Source organism: Dendrobates tinctorius, unplaced genomic scaffold (assembly GCF_039654945.1).
Source record: "Dendrobates tinctorius isolate UK_male_01 unplaced genomic scaffold, ASM3965494v1 ptg000151l, whole genome shotgun sequence".
Taxonomy (NCBI): Eukaryota; Metazoa; Chordata; class Amphibia; order Anura; family Dendrobatidae; genus Dendrobates; species Dendrobates tinctorius.
The window spans coordinates 9,674,599-9,691,854 of NW_027361818.1; the positions used below are offsets into that span (position 1 = coordinate 9,674,599).

Consider the following 17,256-nt stretch of genomic DNA (forward strand, 5'->3'; position numbering starts at 1 on the left):
TCCTAGAATTGCATTTGCCTTTTTTGCTGCTGCATCACACTGTTGACTCATATTCAGTCTGTGATCTATTAGTATACCCAAGTCTTTTCAGAGACTCAGCGGTGCCTGCTGCCACTAGATAAATTACAAAAGATACAGGAGCAGGTTCTTCCGGCAATTGATAATCCATCTATGACCCTCAGACAGGCCATGTCCCTGTTAGGCTCTCTAACGTCGTGCATCCCAGCAGTAAGGTGGGCACAGTTCCATACCAGACCCCTTCAAAACGACGTCTTGGTTAATAGCAGGGCCCTTGGAGGCTCCTTACAAGGTCGGATGTGGCTAAGCCCCTCAACTGTTACATCACTGAGATGGTGGCTTGATAGCGAGAACCTAGCGTCAGGGGTGCCCTGGATAACACAGATAACCCGTATTATAACCACAGACGCAAGTTCCTTCGGTTGGGGAGCCCATATGGGGGACATAGTGTTACAGGGACAGTGGGATTCTGATTCTGATATCTCATCCAACCAGAGAGAGCTATTGGCGATAGAACGGGCAGTCAAGAAACTCATTATCTACCTACAGGGCCATCATGTGAGGATACACTCGGACAACCAGGTAGCGGTAGCATATGTCAACCACCAAGGTGGGACCCGCTCCAGCGCTCTGATGCAGCTAACAGAACGGCTCCTCCAGATAGCAGAGAAAAATTGTCTATCTTTAACCGCGCTCCACATCAGCGGAAAGGACAACGTAAGAGCAGACTTTTTAAGCCGCAAGGCTCTAAGACAAGGAGAATGGGCTTTGAACAAAGATATTTACCACCAGATTGTCCGCAGATGGGGTCAGCCAGAGGTAGACCTCTTTGCCACCAGAAAAGAAAGATTGTTCTGCTCTCTGAACCCCAGGGAAAATCCCCTGGCGGTGGATGCCCTCCTGATAAGATGGGACTTTTCTCTGGCATACGCCTTCCCACCATTGAATCTTCTTCCTCTGGTAGTCAGGAAGATCAGAGAGGATCGGGCAAAAGTCATACTAATTGCCCCCTTTTGGCCCAGGAGGACCTGGTACGCATGGTTGAGGACCATGTCGGTATGCGATCCCTGGGTACTGCCGAACCTTCCGGGTCTCCTCTACCAGGGGCCAATCAGCCACCCACAAGTAGCAGGACTTCATTTGATGACGTGGTATTTGAAAGGTCACTATTAAAAGATAGAGGGTTCTCCAAGAACTTAATTGACACCCTCCTAAAAAGCAGAAAATTAACTACCACTAATATCTATGCTAGGACCTGGAAACGCTTCCTGTCCACCTTTCACTTTGACATCAGAGACGGAATTCCCACGAAACATATTCTGGAATTTCTCCAGAAAGGTTTCGAATTGGGTCTCTCCACAAGTACGCTAAAAGTACAAGTTTCAGCCTTATGGGCCCTGTTTGCAGGTGATATTGCAAGAGATTATTGGGTAGCAAGGTTCATCAGAGCAGCGGCCAGATCGAGACCTATACACAAAGACAGATGCGTGCCGTGGGACTTAAACCTAGTCCTTACAGCCATGACGGAAAGTCCGTTTGAACCTTTAGATTCCGCCTCACTAAAGATTATATCTCTTAAGACAGCATTTCTGGTAGCAATAACATCCGTACGTAGGGTGAGCGATATGCAGGCACTTTCCAGATTGCCCCCTTACACAGAGTTCTTACAGGATAGGGTAATCCTAAGGCCAGATCCAGCATACCTTCCCAAGGTAGCAACACAATTCCACAGGACACAGGAGATAGTTCTGCCTTCCTTCCTCCCTAATCCAACCAACCCTAAAGAGCAGAAACTCCAGGCGTTAGATATTAGGAGATGCTTACTGACATATTTAGCAGCCACGGATCCTTGGAAGAAGGAGAACGCATTATTCCTATCCTTCCAAGGTCCCAGGAAAGGATACAGAGTATCAAAACGCACATTAGCAAGGTGGATTACGGAGGCTATCTTTCTTGCCTACACAGCAGGTGGCGGCCCAGCTCCACAGAATCTGAGGGCACATTCCACTCGGGCCATGGCATCATCCTGGGCGGAAAGAGCTGGAGTATCTATTGATCAAATATGTAAGGCGGCCACCTGGTCATCTCCTTCCACCTTTTTTAACCACTATCGGTTAGACATGGGTGCCTCCTCAGACCTCACCTTCGGGCTAAGGGTGCTGCAGGCTGTAGTCCCTCCCTAAGTTAGTTTACATCTCTGTAATTCTCTCGTGGTGCTGTCATGGGAGTCCGAATAAAGTATTAAGTTACGTACCGGTAACGGTATTTTTCGGAAGCCCATGACAGCACCCTTAGTTCCCTCCCTTGTTCACATATAGGGGTGCACTCCTTTAGAAGATTGTTCATAAAATCACCTTATGTGGGAGATGGTATAAAATAATTCTGGTAAATAGGGTAGATAGGTTGTATATATCATATGTTGTGTACTAACCATGGTAGCCTCTCAAGCTCTGTAATCCAACTGATGCGTGGGAGAGGTGCCGCCCTTTTTGTATCTGTAGGTTTCCTGTTCCTATAGGGCGGATCCCCTCTTTCGTGGTGCTGTCATGGGCTTCTGAAAAATACCGTTACCGGTACGTAACTTAATACTTTTCCAGCGATATCTGCCGTTTCATCAGCCATTACAGCGTAAGCGTTCGCTTGTTTACAATGTTCGATAATTCTTTCTTTGACATCTTCACCAAATAATCTTATAATCAGGGCTGTGGAGTCGGTAAGCCAAACCTCCGACTCCTCAAATTCCCTTACACTGACTCCACGACTCCGACTCCCACATATATTGCTTATATTTAAGTGAAAAATTTATTGTAGTACAATGTGAACATCAGACATTTAATCATTTTTATGATACAATAATCAAGATATTGATAGGACATAATATATATTTATTGGAATACAACTTTAGAACACAAAAACTGTAATAAATTGTAAATATGTAATACACTATGTAATATCGATTATATATATATATTCACTATGTAATAAACTATGTAAGTGGCAACTAACAGTTTTCAACAAAAGCATACTAAATAACATTTGAGCTGTCAATGAATTTGTTCTAAGAATTAGAATTGCCTCCATCAGATCCTCCTTCATAGATGACCTCAAATCTCGCCTAATAATTTTGAGGCTAGAGAACAACCTCTCTACACTAACTTGGGTTGGAGGCAAAGCCGTAACCACATGGGCAACATCCCTAACAATTTCTGGGTATAAAGGAATTGCCTCATGCACAGTCAGTTTTGATGAAAGGTTGAATTTTTCTATTTCTTTAAGAGCAAGTGAAATATTTTGCTGAAATATGGTAAATCTTGCTATAGGAGGCTGAGTGAAATCTTTTTCCTTGCGGCAACGCTTTGCCTGCTCCATGTCATCCAAATACTTGTCAAAGTCAAACTCCTCATCTGATGAGGATGAAGATATGGAAGCAGTAGCGCTGTCAGGACCCGAGTCCTCTTGCACCTGGCAGTCCTCCTGTAGGCCACTCATCCTAACTGCTACCTCAGTCAGAGCTTCTTTTCATTTAGTAAGCTGTTGATCATCAAGCAGTATTACGATGACTTGGGTCCACAAAAACAGCTGCCAGAAAAAATTTATTTTCCAATAGATCTGTCTCTGTTCCATTGAAGCAGATATGCCATCTGCGATTAAACCTCCTCTTTGGGACAGGCAGAATAGCAAGTTCTTCCACTCCCTTATGAAAATGCCAGGAGTTAAATCCTCAGCTTGTAATTTTTTAGTCACAGTAAATGGGTGATTAATCAATTCCTTCAATTCAGCCACCTGTGTCGATTCACCTTCATTTAGGGTTACCTGAGGGTTTGCCATATCTATAAGAAATGGTTTTAGTTCAAGCAATCGCTCACTCATTAAATAAGTGCTGCCCCACTGAATGGCTTGATCGACAATTGCCCCTTTCCCAGCACGTCTCTTAAAGATGGAATCAATTTTATGGGTTCTGGCAGTAAACAATTTCCTCACTTTTCCAATCAGATTTCCAGCATGTCTCTCTTGCAGACTTTTATTGCCAGCTGCAGCGTGTACACAACACATCGCATGTGATGAATATGAAAGTGTTTTGAAGCAGCTTCAACAAGATCTACAGTATTTCTACAGTATAATTTTGCTGTTCTTCTGTTGTAATATCTGTTTGTTCCTCAGTTACATGAACAGCACTGTGGCTTTCCATCTCAAACATACCGAATCCTAAATTTTCTTCTATTTGTTGTTCATTACGCTTATTCATCAGTGTAATTGTACTCATCATGTTTGAAGCATTGTCCATTACAATAGCAAGAACCAGTTCTTTTTTGAGTACGTAATCCTGCAGAACTTTTTCCTCTAAGGCCTGGAGAAACTGGCTGCTGTGATGAGCTTTAGTATCTTTTACTGCCAGTGTCTTGGTAACAATTTCTTTGTTGTCACAAACATATCGAACATTGCTGGCAAAATAGTTCACTCTGACGTGTGTAGGCACCCATTTTAAGAAACATGAAGCGTCTTTTGAGAGTCTTTTTAAGATCTTCATTTTGTTTAAGGGCTTCTTCAATCACTAATTTCCTAATACTTTCTCTTTCCAGAGAAATACCAAGTTTGTGGGCCATCTCTCCATTAAGAGCTGTAAAAGCTGGTAGTGCATATAATGATAATGGTACACCATCCTTCACAACAAGCTGTATGAGCTGTCTTTTAAACATATCTGCTGTCATTGTTACAGTAACTTTGTCACATAAAATATCTTGTTAATGATGTTTGAGATGCTCTTTCCTCCTCCTTTGCCTGGCAGGAATTGCTGGGCGTGGGTTTCTTGGTGCTGCTGTTATCTTTCTCAGTCAGAGCTTTGAAAACTTCTGGGTGGAAGGTTGTAAATGTCTTTTTAGATTGGAAACTCTTGTAGGAGCATTTTTATCACTGCCTGAGTATGCACTGATTTTGGCATCATAGCAGTTGTTTTCCTCTGGGTCACTTGTCATACATTGACACAATATTTTTCATCTTGAGTCACTGTGAAATGCTCAAATACAGCTGACTGAATGGGGAGCTTAGACATTTTGTAATCATATAAATTCACTCTCAAAATAATTTTGTCCTATAAAATAATGTATATTATAATTCCAGCAAGAACCGGGAACCATGTACAGTGGGGAAAATAAGAATTTGATACACTGACAATTTTGCAAGTTTTCCCACCTACAAAGAATGGAGAGGTCTGCAATTGTACACTTCACCTGAGACAGACTAAAACTAAAAAAAAATCCAGAAAATTGTATGATTTAAATATGCATTTTATTGCATAAAATAGGTATTTGATACAATAGAAAAACAGAACTTAATATTTGGTACAGAAACCTTTGTTTGCAATTACAGAGGTCAGACATTTCCTGTAGATTCTGTTTCTCTCAGTTGAAGTGTACCTATGATTAAAAATCTCAGACCTCTCCGTTCTTTGTAGGTGGGGATCGACAGTGTATCAAACACATACTTTCCCCACTATGTAATTTTAGATAGAAATAAAGCAAACTTTGCTTAAATCAGTAGTACAGATGACAAATATAAAGTTTGTAAAATGTTATTAGATAGCTTTACTTTGAATTTCCTATCTCAGGCTTTTCTTAGGGTACAGCTCACTAAATGCTTCACAGTCTGAAGAGGAGAGGAGGGAGGGAGCAGGTTTGTTGTGTATCATACTCCAGGAACAAAGAAACTGATAACAGAGCTAATAACTTAATGTTTTGGCTTGTATACCTATACAAGTCCTCATATAGGTCCTCATCAATCCTGTTGCTGTATTTTCCCTGTATATTGTATGTATATTGTATAAAAGCTAGCTTCCCAAAAGTATATGAGCTCAAAGAAAAAACAAGCATACCGAGAGAACATACAGTATACTCGACTATTGGTTTATGCTCAGTTTATTGAAAATTTTAAATATGCTTTAAGAAGTAATTACCTTAATCTTGTTATCCTGTTCACTCTAGCATTTCTTCTGAGATGAGTGCCTTCCTTCTTTCTGAGTGTTTACTTGTCAGTGTTGTACCCTTGTCTGTAGAGGAGGAGCTTCACTGGTGCTAGAGTTCACCACTGACACCTCAGCTGCTGCAGAACCTCATACTGCACACCCCTACACTTGAAAATAAAGCCTGCACCTTAAGAAGATGTGGTGAATGCAGTCTATTTATTCCAACTATCAATTGATGTTGATGTGTTACTGAAGACAAGCAATGCCTGTCATGGGCGTCCTTTTGGGCAGCTATGAGGTTTGAATGTCTCATTTTGAATTTTTGGTGAAGTATAGACTGCATTGTTTCGACATCTCTAAGTGACTCTTTAGCTTCTCATCACCACAGTCAATTCTCAGACTTAAAAGGTCAAAGAAAACCCCCCATCTCCTTCCTTGATTGATGACAATATTTTTTTTTTTTTTTCTTTTCAATCATCTTCTGGTGACCACTTTGCAACTGGACGTCAACTGGAACTTTTCAAGGAAAGCTTTTGCATCAGCTGTCGAAGTTTTGTGGTTGTGACTGCCGACGTGCTTTCTACAAGCTTCATGTATATCTTTGAACCTCATGTATGGCCTTACCATGAATGACCCCAAAACTCCTTTAAATGTACCAATAACAGGAGTAAACAGAACACAGTGCATGCAAAGATCACCTTTCAAACGACTTGAGTACACCAACCAAGGAGTATATTGATCATTTAATCAGCAGCGGTTAAATTTTCTTTTCAAATGGCTGGCATCAGAACCAAAATCATAATTTGATGGTGGAACCCAGGGATTTGTAAGCAATTCCATCATTTTTTCTGGTGGTAACTTAATGGCGTGACCAGCATAACGATCAATGTCATTTTCATGGTAGCCATCGTATTCTTCAATTGTTTGAGGTCCCAGGGAAGAATTACTAGACCCTTGTTCCATAGTAGACTCCGAATCCGATGGTTCGGTCAGTTTAGTTCCATCTTTCATTGCTTCCATTTCCACTACTGTCATCTTGATCATTTTTCCATTTTGAGAGGTTTTGTGACTGAAAATCTTAGAAATTAACATAGTACAGTTTGTAGGCGATTAATGTTTCATACATACAAAAAAATTGCAATCGAAATTACTTCACTTACCTTTTTGGAACCAGTATCTTATATCCATTTCGGCAGCCTCGATGGCTTCTAAATGTAAATAAGAAGGTAAACTACTAAATTATAACTGGAATAAATTTGAATGATTAGTTGTTTCAAAGAAACAGGTGTCCTCACATGCTGCGTATTTATTGTTGTTATTTATTTATATAGTGCCATTGATTCCATGGTGCTGTACATGAGAAGGGGTTACATACAAATTACAGATATCACTTACAGTAAACAAACTAACAATCACAGACTGATATAGAGGGGAGAGAGGACCCTGCCCTTTCGGGCTTACATTCTACAGGATAGTGGGGAAGGAGACAGTAGGTTCGAGGGTTGCAGCAGCTCCAGTGATGGTGAGGCGGTGGCTCCAGTAGTGGTGAAGGGGCAGTGGGGATCATTGCAGGCTGTAGGCTTTCCTGAAGAGATGGGTTTTCAGGTTCCGTCTGAAGGATCCGAGTGTGGTTGGTAGCCGGATTTGTTGGGGCAAAGAATTCCAGAGGATGGGGGTTATTCGGGAGAAGGCGGTTGGGGGAGGAGAGAAGGAGGTCTTGGGAAGATATCAGGAGATTAATCCAGAGATATATGGAGGAGATAGGTTATAGATGGCCTTGTGTGTCAGTATTAGTAATTTAAATTGGATACGCTGAGGGAGTGGGAGCCAGTGGAGAGATGTGCAGAGGGTAGAAGTGAAGGAGTAGCGAGGAGAGAGATGAATTAGTCGGGCAGCAGAGTTATGGAAGGACTGGAGAGGTGCGGGGGTGCTAGCAGGGAGGCCACAGAAAAGGATGTTGCAGTAGTCGAGACGGGAGATGATGAGGGCATGCACAAGCATTTCAGTAGAGTGAGGGTTGATGAAGGGACGTATTCTTGAAATATTTTTGAGCTGGAGGCGGCACGAAGTGGAGAGAGCTTGGATGTGCGGTTTGAAGGATAGGGCAGAGTCAAGGGTTACTCCGAGGCAGCGGACCTCCGGTACGGGGAAAGCGTGATGTTGTCAATTGTTATAGATAGGTCAGGTAAGATCTCTTATGTTTCTTTGCTTCCTCTTTCCCATCTCTGATTTTTCTCTTTCCATGACTCTTTGGCTGAGGTTTGTGCGTTCCTGGTGGTTGTTAGCCATTTGGAAGTGTTTTTCCTGTCCGCTGTGCTTGACAGAGAATATCCCAAGGTGCCTGGGGAGGGAGGGAAGAGATGGGGGGGATCGGAGCTTCTCTATGGCTTGTTCCACTGCGTGTTGAAGTCCTTTCTTGAACGCCAATATCCAGTCGTGAAGTCAATGGATTGCTAAACGGGAGATCAGATCTGGCTCCAGCAAATTAGGAGATACATCAATTCTCCCAAAAAAAAGGGATCTTGGGCGTACTCCAGTAACTCCAGGAGAAGTCGATGATCAGGAACCATCAAGTCCTGTTCAGGCTGGAGAAAATCAGGCTTTTGCTTCCCATCTTTGTACAAATGCTCTTCCTCTGAGAGATGAACGAGGTCATGGAGCTCTGGAGAGAGCGGGACCGCAGTCGTTGTGGATGGATGCCTGGGGAGTACTGGATCCCTCTCAGGCCCCACGACAGCAGAGACGTTGGACTCCTCTTTCATGGCGTCGAGACTTGGCGCCCTCCGGATACTGCTGGGGCCCTGGCACTGCATCTATGCAGCTCCGTAATGCATCCCAGCAAAATCAATGGCCCTTTAATAAAAAGTAGTAAATAAATAATAAAAACAATATAAAACACAAACAGTAAAATGTGAATCACCACTCAAATACTCATATGAATCCATGTCTGCTGTAAAAACATTGATGTGGCGTCCATTTTGAAATTGTTTTAGAATCCAGTTTTTTTTTCTTTCGTTTATACAAGATAAACTAAAATACTGCAGGCCTTTCACTCACCTTCACAATTTAGTGCAGTGCTCTTATCTTTCCTGCTGTTTTGCCCTTCGTAATTTGGTGTACACATAGAGTAGTACACCTGAAAGGCAAGTAGAAAGCTGTAGGACATACAGATTTTGCATCCATTGAACCTGGTTACTGATTCCTAAGAGGTCCTTATCCCTTAATATTTTATGTTTCAGTCATGGGGTCAGACCATGTGACTGCTATGGTGCTCATAAGTCAGGGGAGGCCTGTAGCCAGCAACCCTACCAACCCCTGGCGGCAAACTTTCAACTGTATCTGTATACACATCACCAGCCCCAGCACCTGTGTATACATCACCAGCCCCAGCACCTGTGTATACGTCACCAGCCCCAGCACCTGTGTATACATCACCAGCCCAGCCCCCGTGTATACGTCACCAGCCCTGCACCTGTATATACATCAGCCCCACTGTATTACAGGTGCTGGCCCCTGGGGGCTGGGCTGACGTATTTTACTTTAAACCTCTTTATGGATCATTTATTATACACACAATCTGACAGTCTGGGTGACACACTCACCCAGTCCCAGAGAGACCGGCGTCACTATAGTGATGATACCCATCACCCTACCTAATGCCTCGTGATTGCAGCAGGCAGGCTGCAGGCACGCGCTGGTAGGGAGGCTGCAGCACTCACAACCAACTGCTGCAGGCCTGCAGCCAGGGGCGGGAGAACAGAGCGCGCTCTCCGCCCAGAAAGAATGTCCTGAAGTACAACGTCAGAATGTTCTTAACCCTTATGTGCGTCGCAAGGACCTTTTAACGGGCCTGCAGAGGAAAAACAGGCAGAGTAGCCTCAACATGATAGGTTTGTGCTGCGCCTCTGCTTCTAGGGTGGGGCAGGTGCCCCTGATGCCCCATGGTGGGTGGTACGCCCATGGAGCAGTGTTTCATCCCCATCTGAAAAGACCAGTGTCCCCTCACCATCCCAGAAGCAAGTTGGCTCAGGTTTGCCCCTGAGTTGAAGCAGTTGTGTGAGGACATGGTGAAGTTGGAGATAAAAAAAAAAAAAAAACAGGTCCAGCTAAAAATCCCACAATGATAAAGAAAATGCTCAGTAGCCAATAATCCATAATTATGGAAGATGATACAATATAGCTGCTGATAATCACTGGCGGCTAGACCCTTGTGTATTTCTGGTAATCTTTGTGAGTTTTTACATGAGATCTTATTTCAAAAAATGAATTTGGTGTCCCAAGGCCTTCAGTAGGATCTCTTCCTGGATACTTCTACACTGGTTGTTGATCACATGATAGAATCTAATATGTGGAAGTCACAGAAGATGGAAATGCATATAGTTCTGTAAGGGCTATGGTTCATCACCATCAAGATGCCTCCTTATTCTTGGTAAGCTTGGAGTGCTTTCCTTCTCATTGGGGTCACACATTAGAATTAATCGGTTGGGCGGTGAAGTTTAACCTCTTCCATTACACGATTTGATAATACGGCACAGTCTTAGGGAAACCTTTTGGTGCGATTAGATCTATTTGTGAATGAACCCTTGCCTGGTCCTGTGTCTACATTTAAATCTGCCAAAATCCTTTCCTCAGGTAGGTGGTCTTCTGATCTGTCTAATTCGTGGCATGGAGTCCTATCTGATATCTTCATACAGGGTGGACCATGGAAACGTGACCTGCATCCGGCGATGGTACGGTGAGATGAATGAGCAACACATTGTTTATTCACTTACTCTCCAGTCCAATTAGATGCTGATGGTTGTCCCCGTTCATGTCTATGCCCCTCTAGGCACGTTGGACCATATCGGCTTATAGTGCTGGAAGCTCCTCAGTGTGATGCTGTGGATAATGTATGATTATTTTCCCTTGGGTCTTCCAGGGTATGTGTATTGGTGTGAACTTTGTTCTTTTTGTACTTTTCGCCACCAAATTATATGTCTGCGAGTCTGAGGAATGTGGTGGCTATAACTCTGACTCAGTTATCTCCGCCATAAACCATTCCTGAACTTGTGCCAGCGAGTCTCGTAAAGTATGGCGGGTTGACCCATTTGGCTGGGGAAATCAGGACACTTCTGTTAGCAAAACTGGATAAACCACAGTATTCAGTTTTATTGACGATAACTGGACCTACTATCAGGGGCGGGCTGGGCCGGGTGGCAGGGAGTAACATGCCCCCCGGGCCGCTCCCCCAGCAGCTGTGCAGGGCCGGCCGCCTGATGGCCCTGCACAGTGAACTGCGTGCGGCCGTGCACATCACACATCGCCCCAAGCAGTACCCACTACAGCCGTGACACAGGAGAGCCCCTCCGTCACAGCTTCCCATAGTGACGGGACAGCATTCCTGTATCATGCAGCCGCAGTCTGCGGCTTATGAGTGGCGCAATGACGTCATTGCCTCGCGCTGCTCTAGTCTCTACAGGCCAGAAGAGGACACTGAGGCCGCGGTGACGGGAATCAGGATGAGCCGAGTATAAACTTTATTATTTTTTATATGAGCGGGCTGTGGGGCCATCTAAAATATATATATATATATATATATATATATATATATATATATATATATATATATATATATATATATATATATATATAATATAGTAGAGCTGCCGCCATTATATATGGGGGGTAACTGCGGCCATCCTACTATGTATATGGGGGGGGGTACTGTGGCCATCCTACTGTAAATATGGGGGGTAAACTGCGGCCATCCTGCTGTATATATGGGGGGGAAACTGCGGCCATCCTGCTGTATATATGGGGTGGAAACTGCGGGGGAAACTACTGTATATGCTATATATATGGGGGGAAACTGCGGCCATCCTACTGTATATGGGGAAAAATTGCTACCATCCTACTGTATATATGGTGGAGAAACTGCGGCCATCCTACTGTATATGGGGAGAAACTGTGGCCATCCTACTGTATATATGGGTGGGAAACTGGTGCTATCCTACTGTAAATATGGGGATTGGGGTCATCATACTATATTTATATGAGTGAACTGGGGCTATCATCCTTTATATATAAGGAAACTGGGGTCATCCTACTATATATATGGTAAATAGGACCATCCTACTAAATATATGGGGGAACTGGGGCCATCACACTATATACAGGAGGACTCTTCTTCCTCGTCTATTTTTCTCTTTCTTTGCCTCTGGGGTGGAGTTTTTTGCATGCCAATGGGTGGCTGGTAAGCGTCCTCCAACTCAGAATGTTCAGAATCCTCAGCATTTTGGTCTCTTGCGAATTCAAAAGCCTGCAGTGTAAATTCTGATTCGCCAATGCGCACATCAAATGGCTCATCCAGCAATATAATTCTCTTATGTTTCTTTGATTCCTCTTCTTCCTCGTCTATTTTTCTCTTTCTTTGCATGCCAATGGGTGGCTGGGAAGCGTCCTCCATCTCAGAATGTTCAGAATCCTCAGCATTTTGGTCTCTTGCGAATTCAAAAGCCTGCAGTGTAAATTCTGATTCGCCAATGCGCACATCAAATGGGGGTCCAGCAATATAATTCTCTTATGTTTCTTTGATTCCTCTTCTTCCTCGTCTATTTTTCTCTTTCTTTGCCTCTGGGGTGGAGTTTTTTGCATGCCAATGGGTGGCTGGGAAGCGTCCTCCAACTCTTGCGAATTCAAAAGCCTGCAGTGTAAATTCTGATTTGCCAATGCGTACATCAAATGGCTCATCCAGCAAAGGGAGGATCGGAGATTACATGAGGGAAGGTATCGGGAGATTAGTTCAGAGACATATGGGGGAGACAGGTTATAGATGGCCTTGTAGGTCAGTATTAGTAATTTGAACTGCATACGCTGAGGGAATGGGAGCCAGTGAAGAGATTTGCGAAGGAGTAGCGAGGAGAGAGATGAATTAGTCGGGCGGCAGAGTTAAGGATGGACTGGAGAGGTGCTAGGGTGTTAGCAGGGAGACTGTTATGAATGGGTCGCCGAGGAGAAAAAAACAACACAAGCTAAGTCTCAGAAAACAAGACAGGTTGGTAACTATGCAGGCTGCAGATCCCTGATCCTAACCACGCAACTAGCCGCAGTCGTGGAGCGTTCCTACGATGGTCCTAGACGCCTCGTCGCAACCAGAGAGCTAAATAAGCCTAAAGCAGGAAAAGAGGAAAACTAACTGCCCCAGAGCAGACCCCAAAGGAAAGACAGCCCCCCACGTATTGACGGTGAAACAAGATGAAAACACAAAGGCAGGAAAATAGGCTGAGCAAACGATGGGGCCAAACTAACTAGAAAGGAAAGACACTGTCTGCAATCTGCCAAAAATAATGTCCAACACTTCTGATAGCAAAATTAACCCTGAAGTCACTAGACTTCTCCCACTATATCAGCACTCTGGCCTCTTTTTGCTATGTCTCAGAATATTTCAATCTAATAAGGGACAAAAAAAAGGCAAATTGGCAAATACAGATAAATAAGAGTGGAAATTCAGCACAGCCCAGCCGGGCTGGCTGACCCCACAAAAAATGGAATTGACCAACAAGAGCAAGTGTGAACATTAGCAAAAACAAACTTAACTTGAGAAGACTGGAACAGAGCTGAAGTCCAAGACCTGAGGAGCAGACTGAATCACCAGCACCAGAATAGGGCATCGGCTGTCTTATATCCAGTCTGATACTCCAGAGATCCAGTCGTTATCCTCCTCATCAGGTGGCAGACACTACCAATTAAACCAACCTCACTATCTCCTGTCACCACCAGAGGGAGAACGGAAGGAGAACTCTCAACTGGTGGAGCAGAAAATGAGCTCATAACAGGAGACCACAGAAAATGATGTTGCAGTAGTCGAGGCGGGAGATGATGAGGGCATGCACAAGCATTTTAGTAGATTGAGGGTTGAGGAAAGGACGGATTCTGGAAATATTTTTGAGCTGGAGGCGACAGGAGGTAGAAAGAGCTTGGATGTGCGCTTTGAAGGACAGGGCAGAGTCAAAGGTTTCTCCGAGGCAGCGGACTTCTGGTACTGGGGAAAGTGTGATGTCATTAATTGATATAGCTAGGTCGGGTAAAAAAGATCTGTGAGATGGAGGAAAGATGATGAGTTCAGATTTGTCTACATTGAGTTTGAGGAAGCGAGAGGAGAAGGAGGATATGGCTGATGGACACTCTGGGATTCTGGACAGCAGAGAGGTGACGTCTGGGCCAGAGAGGTAGATCTGAGTGTCATCAGCATAAAGGTGGTAGTGAAATCTGTGGGACTTTGAGTTGCCCCACACCAAGTGTATAGATTGAGAAGAGTAGGGGTCCTAAAACAGAGCCTTGGGGGACTCCAACAGAGAGAGGGTGGGATGAGGAGGTGGTGTGGGAGTGGGAGACGCTGAATGTGCGTTTGGAAAGGTATGAGGAGATCCAGGATGGGCCACACGCCTTTGATGCCGAAGGAGGAGAGGATCTGTAGTAGGAGGCAGTGGTCAACTGTGTCAAATGCAGAGGATAGGTCTAGAAGCAGGAGTATAGAGTATTGTCCATTTGATTTGGCTGTAAGTAGGTCATTAGTAATTTTGGTCAGGGCTGTCTCAGTGGAGTGATGGGGGCGGAAGCCAGATTGTAGATTGTCAAAGAGCAAGTTAGATGATAGGTGGGAGGAAAGTTCAGCGTGGACATGCTGTTCCAGGAGTTTGGAAGCGAATGGAAGCAATGATATTGGGCGATAGCTGGATATAGTGGTTGGGTCGAGGGTTGGCTTTTTAAGGATAGGTGTGATTGTGGCATGCTTGAAAGCAGAAGGGAAGGTACCGGACGTTAGTGATAGGTTGAAGAGGTGGGTTAGGGATGGGATAACTGTGGTGGAGAGGTTGGCGAGGAGATGGGATGGGGTCAAGTGCACAGGTTGTGAGGTGCGATTTGGAGAAGAGGCGATTAAGCTCCCCTTCAGTGATGTTGGAGAGTGAGGTTATGAGGTTTGAGCATTGGTCTGGTATACAAAGGGGTTGTGGTTGAGTGATGAAGACTTGCCTTGTTTGGTCAATCTTGTTGAAATTGTATTGGATATTTTAAAAAAATGTTTAACAGGTTAGAATAGGGCCCGGCCCAAAGAGTCTACCTTGTCGTGTTGGCGGCTTAAAAAATCTTTTGACTGTGGACAGTTCTGGGTGTGGAGGCAGGGCTGGGGTGGAGCCTGGGTGGAGTCTCAAGGGGGCCCCAAAATTCCAGGTAGCAGCCCTGTGTAGATGTCAGCGCTTTGGACGCAGTGAACATGTGCTGTGTCCAGAGCGCTGCCAGTCCGGATTGTCTGCACAGACCTTTAGGCTTTAGTTCTCCACTAGATTCTTAATGAGAGGTGCCATATGTGTTCTCAGAGATTGCAGAAACCAATCCTTGTCTTCATTCCTCCAATAATGAACATAACGGTAGAGCTCTCTCATCTGGTCCTGGGAGGTCCGCATGCTGCGCACTCTCGCGTATGCCTCCGTTGTCAGCAGTTTATTTTGATAGAGATCTAGGATTGGATCTACCAGAGCCACCCGTCCTATCAGTGCAGCGCGGCATCTGTCCGCAAAATGATCCTTTTCTTTTGGTATTACTTCCTGATCTCCCATAGATGATACCTTGGGTGCACAGCCAGTCACTTCCGTGATGGCCTTCCTGAGCTCCGCCGCCTCCTTATTCTCATTGATGGCTTCTAGGACAGTCAGGGTCACCTCAGTTCCATATGATAAAATGAAAACCTGGCACTCAACTTAATGCTTGGTGAGGCAGTTTATTGTAGTACCAGAAAATGTTTCGGTCGATATAGACCTTCATCAGTTACGTGCTAGTACGTGCTAGTATGTTACATACTTGCACGTAACTAATGAAGGTCTATATCGACCGAAACGTTTTTCTGGTACTACAATAAACTGCCTCACCAAGCATTAAGTTGAGTGCCAGGTTTTCATTTTATCATATAGGGTTTGGGAACTTAACTTGGCACCACTACAGTAGTGCAAACAGTGTTTTCTACTAAACGTACCTCAGTTCCATAGTCCTCCTTGTAGTTTCTGAGGATGAGCTTGGCGGTGTCCAGGTCGTCGGCATCCTGCAGCATACCTTTGGGGATATTGCTTTATCCTTCCTTTATCTGTCGTTTAACTTGTTCTTGAACTTCTTAAATGATTTTCTTTTCAGGTTTTCCAGCGCATCGATCAGGACGTCTTTCACTGTCCTCCCCATCTCCCCCTACGCGCTGACTCTACAGGTGGCCTCCTATCTGTGGAGGACATGCGCCTACAACCCAGCAGCCAGGACGGGAAAGCACAATGTACTACTGTAGACCCTGTATATAGGGTCATTGGGGTCCATCATACTATATTTAGGGGCAATGGGAACATCTTATTTTATATAGGGGCTATGTAGCCATTTTACTATGTATAGGGAGATCTGGTGTCCTCAATGTATAATAAAGGGCTTTGGGGACCATCGTATCTTGTTTTGTGGTATGTAGGACCATCATTCTGTATTTTCAGAGCTTTGTGGGCACTCAGAGGACATTATTTGTTATAAATGGGGACATTATTAGTTAGTGATAGGGGCTCAGGTTCCATTATTTTTTTTATTAGGGCTCGGTTCTGCTCCCATATTTCTGTAGTAAGCTGAGTTTTGCTCCCATAGCTCTATAGTAAGCTCCGTTTTTTGCTCCTATATTTCTGGAGTAAACTCCGTTTTGCCTCCTATATTTCTGTAGTAAGCTCATTTCTGCTCCCATATCTCTGTAGTAAGCTTGGTTCTGCTCCCATATCTCTGTAGTAAGCTTGGTTCTGCTTCCATACCGCTGTAGTAATCTCGGTTCTGCTCTCATATCTCTGTAGTAAGCTCGGTTTTGCGCCCAAATATCTGTAGTATGCTCCTTTCTGCTCCCATATCTCTGGAGTATTCTCCATTCTGATCTATATCTCTGCTGTAAGCTTGGTTCTGCTCCCATATCTTTGTAGTAAGCTCAGTTATGCTCCCATATCTCTATAGTAAGCTCTGTTCTGCTCCCATATTTCTGTAGTAAGCTCCGTTCTTCTATATTTCTGTAGTAATCTCTGTTCTGCTCCTATATCTCTGTAGTAAGCTCGGCTCTGCTGCCATATCTTTGTAGTAAGCTCTTTTCTGCTCCCTTATCTCTATAGTAAGCTTGGTTCTGCTCCCATTTCTCTGTAGTAAGCTCGGTTCTGCGCCCTTAACTCTGTAGTAAGCTCAGCTCTGCTCCCATATCTCTGTAGTAAGCTCTTTTCTGCTCCCATATCTCTATAGTAAGC

General features: G+C 44.2%; 1 long non-coding RNA gene and 1 pseudogene across 1 annotated transcript in view; one reads left to right on the forward strand and one right to left on the reverse strand.

The window, feature by feature from the left end:
* Positions 1 to 7,053, forward strand: part of LOC141050238 (uncharacterized) — a 135,035-nt gene extending 127,982 nt beyond the window's left edge. Inside the window, exon 6 of the long non-coding RNA XR_012220493.1 lies at positions 6,503 to 7,053. This is a non-coding gene — a long non-coding RNA (uncharacterized lncRNA). The remainder of the gene's footprint in view (positions 1 to 6,502) is intronic.
* A 7,495-nt stretch (positions 7,054 to 14,548) lies between these two features.
* Positions 14,549 to 16,519, reverse strand: LOC141049979 (apoptosis-associated speck-like protein containing a CARD; annotated as a pseudogene).
* Between the last annotated feature and the right edge of the window lie 737 nt (positions 16,520 to 17,256).